Below are 5,469 nucleotides of genomic sequence, written 5' to 3'. Positions count from 1 at the left end.
ATAATCAACCTATTGTGGTTAATTGAAAAACCAAAAAGACATAATATCAATGCAGTCTGACAAATATAGCCAAAAAAAGGTGAAAAAAAGTTGTCCGGGGGCCTGCTGCAGAGGCGCGCGGGGGGGCAAAAGTAACAGTTACTTTCGCCCTCCCGCGCGCCTTTGCGGCAGGCTCCCAGACATCTCTTGTTAACCTTTTCTTGGCTAGGTTTGTCAGGCTGCACTGATGTTATGCCTTTTTTTATTATTTATATGAAAAAAAAATTGATCTTGGTTCAGAGAATTGCACAATCATACCAATATAGAGCCAATCACCTACTGTATATCGTACCATAAACTCAATACATAATTTCACATTTAAAATCAAGTCCCATTCCAAATTTGAAATAGCAAAGTACAAAGATGTGATATATCCCATTACAAATTTGAAAGAGTTATTTACAAGATATATGTAGCTATTGAGTGCTTGATCCATTTAAGATATGGCAAGAAATGTTTTCTCGTCGCTCTTGGGCGCAGGGAAGCTGTTTGTGCAGCACATCCCAAGCAATTTGTTCCACATTGCTTAGACCTACAGCTTGGCTTAAGGCCACGTTACAAAGTACACGACCACGAATGTGTGTCACAAATGCAGCACTGGCCAGAGTTTATTTACAAGATAAATGACTTGGGAGGCTTGAGATATGGTTGACAGGCATAGGATGTGGCTCATTGCTTTCATCATTGACACCCAAAATTGACCACAAGGAGTGTACTCCTTGTGGATTATCGCAAAGCCGTCCTGGGGGAGCTTGCCAAGGTAATGCGCAAGGGATAATTGCCATCCAAAAGCTTGGCGCCTACCATCTCCTCCCCGACCTGCATGCTCATCCACCTCCACAACATTCTACAAAGAAATCAATAGGTAAATAAGATTTCAGAATGCAACAATGAAAATTAACATAATCACAAAACAAAAATTAATTGATACCTCTTGTTTTTCGTCGTCCTCATCGTTAATGCCTTTGCTGTCAAGATAAATGGATGAATTGGGAGCCATAACGACACTCTCAAGTTCATCCATATGAACAGGCATAGGAGTGCGTTGGGCTTCAAGCAATGCGCGTGTAGCTAAAAACTCACCCTGCGACACAGATGAGTGCGGTGGATCTGTCACCGCCACCATTGCCAACTCCATTGTATCTACCACACTCTCTCCAAGGGGTAGGAGGCTTCAGGACTCTACAGTGGCACAGAGGATGGACAAGCACTCATCCATGCGGATGTCAAAAGTTTTTTCAAGATCATGTAAAAAAAAATATTCCTCCCCATTTATGACAATTGGGGAGAGGTGTTCAAAAAAAACCTTCAGAGCTAATGTCTCCTCCGGCGCATCTGCAGTGGGCTTGAAGGATGCTTCTGCACCCTTATCACCCATGGATTTTGCGGCATCCATGACACCTCCTGGGTAGGTTAGGGCAAGAATATTGCCCTCTTTGCTTGCAGCCCAGGGCGTTGTAGTGGGCTCCTTTGTGTTCTTGACGACACCCCCAAGGCGCAAATGAGGCAAACTCACCTCAGATCTTTCAGGCTCCTCTGCAAGAAGAAACACAAAAGCCGCCAAGCGACTTAGAAACTGGGTGCCGACCTTCTTCTTTATCAAACGTGAATCTTCAATATACTGACCTACCTCACCCGCAATTACACAAAATCGATGAAGCCGCTGGGTGAAAGTCCGATCGCCTTTGTATATGTAGCGAAGCAAATCACATGGAATCCACAATTCCTCTTGTCCGACAATTGGTACAACATACTTGTCGATGTAGATTTCAAAAAATTCCATGATAGGCTGAAAAGATTGGATTTTTAGGTGAATAGTTATGTTCACACCAGGGAATCGGGTGAAGAAATTGTGGAGATCGTCACGATCTTGCCACTCGGTTATTTGTAAAAACGCTTGGAAGCGTTGTAACACCGTGGCTTCGGGAGGGGTGGAGGAGGATGCCATGATGCTAGCTGCTAAGGTAGGAATGCAAAGAGCTCTAGAGCTCAAATGAGAGTGTGAACAGGCTATGTAGGTGAATTGTGAAAATGGTAGGGTTTAGGAAGCTTTATATAGCGTCCCCCCCCCCCCCCCCAAAATTAATAAAAATAATTAAAATATTAAATAATTTTCACACAGTAACACAAATAACAAGAAGTTCTAAAAAACTTTCAAATTAAATTACAATCATTTAACTTTAAAAACACATCACTACGACTTTAAGATAATGTGCATTGCCAAAATTTGACACAACCATCTGTTTGAACTTACAATTGTGATATTATAGGAAATTTAAGTACAAAACATAACTAATCTAATGATAAAATTAGATTCTCTTCCGTCATCCACGCCTTTTCAATTTGAATCGTGCTCTCCATGCGGCTACAAATCTAGCAAAAAAATAAGAAATAGCATACCCACCTTAGAGTGAAGCATAATCCAAAAAACATAAAGATTACATAATTAAGAGAGAAAGATCATTCACCTTACGTCGTCCAATGCAAAACTTTGTAGCTTCTCCATGCTCTAAACCCATTATCACTAAGTGCTCCCGCACATTGGCCAATGTCCAATGCTTGTTCACTTGGACGGTCTCAACAGCACCACTTGACAATTTGATTGCAATATCAAATACCTCAATTGTAGCATCGGTGGATTGCAATGGAATCCATTCACCAAGCTTGCACGTCCATCTTTCATAGAAGTACCGCACGTAAAGGGTGAAGCGTACCTTGATGAAACGGATAGCAATGCCGAAACTTCCAACCTAACACCGAAAGCGATCTCTGTTGTGAAGTCCTTCAAGATACCCCCACTTCTCGCCAAGGATGGCTTCCAATGTATCGTAATGTAGATCTTTGCAAACATACATAGTGTTTGTATGATGGAAAGGCAAAGATCCGAATATGCTAGCGAAAACATGAGCAAGACAACACCATCCAAGCCCAACGGAACGCGAGGCTTTTCCAAATTTTAATGATGCTCTCACATCAGCTATAATCTTGTCTTTCAAAGACATTACAGTGAATGCATCTGGCTTTGGCCACTCCATGCTACGCAAGGTTGTAGCCTCCAAAGGTTGTAGCTCTTTGTAGCCTTGCTCATCTGTAGGTACAATGTACTTGTGGGTGTAGAAGAACACCCTTTGCCATGCAAGGTTTGATGAAGTTGTGTTGGGGAAGAGCATATCTCCAAGGCTTGCATGCATGGCTATAAATGTGCCTGAAAGGCACGAGAGCGGTTGCTCCTCCACAAGGCTAGAAGGAAAAACATCTACATAGAAACAAAACATTCCGTGAGATGTAAAAAGTCCATTTTGTTTACCACCAAAACCATTGAAGTGCAATGGACATACAATTACAAGGAAAATTCCTTGGGTTGGTGATTCCTCGTAGACGCATGTGTCCAAACATGAAGACATGTTGAACGATTGCCACCATACCCTAGTCTCTTACTTGCTTGAAGCCTATTAGTCTTCCCTTCCAATGGAGATCAACGTTTGTTCTTTCACAAACACGATGGGGATCGATTGCAGAAGGTTGCATGTAGACCCAAGAACCTTCTTGAAAAACCTGAGGTTCCCATAATTGCTGCTCCTCATTCTTCAAGTTGTGGAGAACCATACTTTGAATGATGGGTTTGGGGCGTCTATTTTGACCATTGTTGGCCATGGATGCTTAAGTGGGAGCTTGAAATTGCAATGGAGAGCTTGGGGAAGGAGGAGGGAGACAGAGTTTAGAGAGAGAGTGGGAGCTTAAAGTTGCAATGGAGAGCTTGAGGAAGGAGGAGGGAGACAGAGTTTAGAGAGAGAGTGGAAGCTTAAAGTTCCAATGGAGAGCTGGAGGAAGGAGGAGGATGTAAGAGTTTAGAGAGAGAGTGGGAGCTTTGTGTTATGGAAAGGGGCTATGGAGGAAGGGAGTCTTGGGAAAGAGGTTATAGAGTGAGAAAATGACTTTTTGATCATACGGTAGGTTTGGGGGGAGTTTTGGATGGAATATTTTGAATTTAAGTTTTTTTTGAAAATTTTGAATTTTTAGGGTTTTTGCAAAAACGCATCCGTGGACACACCACTTCCCCCCCCTTTCCCCCTCCCCCTTTTATCCATCCACCTCTCTCTAGGAGACAAAGCAATAAATGAGTGGACAACCCTATTATTCCCTCTACTTTCTTAGGTTCTAGATTTATATATATTGCTCTCTTCCTATTGGCTGGAGCCTAATTAACCTTAATCCTATATGGCCCAAGGAGAGTCCACATTTTTCCTAATGACTCCCAGATGATCAAGAGATCAAGGAATGGAATCTATGCTCTGAAGACAATCCTGGAATGATCAAAGTTAACAAACATCTCAACCCTACAATGAAGGAGAAAGTACGCAGAATGTTCCAGCGTTACAAAGATGTCTTTGCCTTGGAACACACTGATCTGAAAGGGGTAGATCTAGAGGTCTGTCAGCATAGGATACCACTGAAGCCAGATGCCAGGCCAGTAAGATTGCAACGGATATAGTGGCTACAACCAATTACAAATTACTCCTGAGGATCGGGGGAAGACAACTTTCATTACAAAGTGGGAAGCATTTATGTATCCGGTAATGCCATTTGGACTATGCAATGCACCAGCCACTTTTCAGCGTGTATGATGGAGATATTCAATGAGTTTCTTCATCGGTTCCTTGCCATAATCATGGACAATTTAAATGTATATTCAGTTGAGGAACAGCATTTACTATTCTTGGAAATGGTTTTTAAGCGCTATGAGGAGAAGAGGATTTATCTGAATCCACTTAAATATGTTTTCCTAGTCTGGAAAGGATAGCTACTGGTACATGTGCTATCCCGCAATGGAATAGAAATGGATAACGACAAGATCCAGTGCGTTCAGCAGGCCAAGGTGCCCAGGAATGCATCTGAGTTAAGTTCTTTCTTGGGATATATTAACTTTTACAGAAGATTTGTGCATAAATTTGCTTCCCAAGCTTTACCACTGTATGAGCTCACAAAGAAAACCATCAAGTTCAATTGGACTGCTGAGTGTGAGGAAAGCTTCCAGAACTGAAAAGTTCCATTATCATTAAACCAGTCCTTCGGCAACCAAATCGGGATGTTATCTTCCATGTACATGTGGATGCTTCGGGGATGGTGATGGGGGCAATATTAGCCCAACCAAATGGAAGGACTGACTATCGTGTCTACTTTGCCAGTCGTCGCAGATTTAGCTAGGCTGAACAAGGTTATACAACCACTAAACGAGAATCTCTAGGGATGGTTTTCAGTGCTACAAAATTCAGGCATTATTTGCTAGGCAAATTGTTTCATTTCTATGTGGATCATCATGCCCTATTATTCTTGATTAATAAAGTCATTATTCAAGGTAGGCTAATACGGTGGATGATGTTCCTTATGGAATTTGAATTTCAAATTTTCCATAAACCTAGCAAGAACCAC

General features: G+C 42.0%; 1 pseudogene; it reads right to left on the bottom strand.

Annotated features, from left to right (window-relative positions):
- Positions 1 to 2,477: 2,477 nt before the first annotated feature.
- On the bottom strand, positions 2,478 to 3,314 carry LOC147429855 (uncharacterized; annotated as a pseudogene).
- Positions 3,315 to 5,469: the final 2,155 nt, after the last annotated feature.

This window comes from Adiantum capillus-veneris, chromosome 22, assembly GCF_014529385.1.
Source record: "Adiantum capillus-veneris isolate H3 chromosome 22, ASM1452938v2, whole genome shotgun sequence".
In the NCBI taxonomy this organism is placed as follows: domain Eukaryota; kingdom Viridiplantae; phylum Streptophyta; class Polypodiopsida; order Polypodiales; family Pteridaceae; genus Adiantum; species Adiantum capillus-veneris.
The sequence above is the reverse complement of the archived record's forward strand: the minus strand, read 5'-3'. Positions and strand labels throughout refer to the sequence as shown.